The sequence below is a fragment of the Chinchilla lanigera genome, unplaced genomic scaffold, assembly GCF_000276665.1.
Source record: "Chinchilla lanigera isolate Chin_1 unplaced genomic scaffold, ChiLan1.0 scaffold00067, whole genome shotgun sequence".
NCBI classification, from domain to species: Eukaryota; Metazoa; Chordata; class Mammalia; order Rodentia; family Chinchillidae; genus Chinchilla; species Chinchilla lanigera.
The window spans coordinates 5,373,833-5,375,580 of NW_004955468.1; positions in this window are offsets into that span (position 1 = coordinate 5,373,833).

Genomic DNA, 1,748 nt, shown 5'->3' on the forward strand with positions numbered 1-1,748 from the left:
ATACATATATACATATATATATCACAGTTTATTTGCTATTCTTTTGTCTATGAACATTGTTCACAGTAGTCCAAAGCTGAAGCATACTTTTTGTCCGTTGCCAACTTTTGATTTAGTTGCTTTGTTGTAAATTTTCAAATTAGGAAATGTGAATCTTCCAAATTTGTTCTTGTTTTTCAAGAATGTTTTTGCTGTTCAGAGTCCCTTGAGATTGCATATGAATTGGAAAATAGATTTTTTTTCCATTTTTGCAAAAAAATCATTGGGATTTTAATAAGGATGGCGTTAAATCAGTAGATCACTTTGGGTAATATTGACATCTTGATATTAAGTATATGAACATGGGGTTTCTTCCCGTTTACTTACTGACTTCATTAATTTTCTTTGGCAATGTATTACATTTTTCATTGCGTGAATCTGTCACCTTTTTGGTTAAGCTGATTCCTATTTCATTCTTATTTATGTTATGGCAAATGAGATTCATTTCTTAATTTTCTTTTCATATTATATATTGTTGGTAAATACTGTCTTAGCCTCTTGAGTAGCTGAGATTACAGGCCTGTGCCATCATGTCAAGCAAAAGAGCCTTGTTTTGAACCTTTCAAGGGCTTACCCTCAGTGACCTACTTCCTGCTGAGAGGACCCACCTTCTGAGTTTCCTCCATCTTTTAATAGCTAAGATATGAGTCATCAGTGGCTTCATCCACTGATGAGGTCTGATCCCTCATGATCCCATCACCCATCAAAGACCTTGCCTCCCCCCCCCCTGCTGCGTTGGGGACCACGCCCTCCACACGTGAGCTTTTGGGTGGCATTTCATATTCAAACCCTGAGAGTAGTTTTATCTGTTTTCTTGGCATTGGGACAGTGTTGACTTCACAGAATGAAACAGGAAGTGTTTGAGAAGGATTGATGTTTATTGTTCTTTACATGTTTGATAGCTTTCAGCAGTGAGACCATCTGGTCCTGGGCTTTTCTTTGTTGGAAGCTTTTTGAATATTGATTCAATTTCCTTACTGGTTATAAATCTGTTCAGATTTTCTCTTTCTTCATGTTTGGTCCTGGCAGTTTGTGTGTTTCTAGGAATTTGTCCATGCATTAAGTTACACAGTTTGCTGTGCACAGTGGTTCATAGAATTCTCTTATAGTCCTTTTAGTTTTTGTAAAATTGGTCATAATGCTTATTTATTTATTTATTTTGCACTCCCCTCACTTCTCTCTGTGTTGCTCTTCTTCAGTGCTGTGGATTGAACCCAAGGCTTTTGGCATATGCTAGGCAAACACTTTACCACTGAACTGTACCCCCAAGCCCATTCTCTCTTAGTCTAGCTAAAGGTTTGTCACTTTTTATGACCTTTAAAAAAACAAGTATTTGTTTTGTTGACTTTTAAAATTGTTTTTCTAGTTTTTCTTTGCTATAATCCTTTTTTTCTCCTAGCTTTGGGTTTATTTTGTCCTTTTCAAATTTCTCTCCCCCGCCCCCTCTCTCTCTCTCTTTCTTTTAAGAGGGACTCTTGCTAAGTCATTAAGTTGCCTAGGCTGGGCTCGAATTTGTAATCCTCTTGCCTAGGCTTCTTCGGGTGCTGGGATTATGGGAATATACCATCATGCCCAGCTTTTTTCCCCTAGTTTTTAAAGGTGTTGTGGTAGACTGCTGATTTGAAGTCTTTTTCTTTCTTAATATAAATATCTACAACTCTAAATTTCTCTCAGAAGTGCTTTCACTGCATCCTATTAGTTTTGATTTT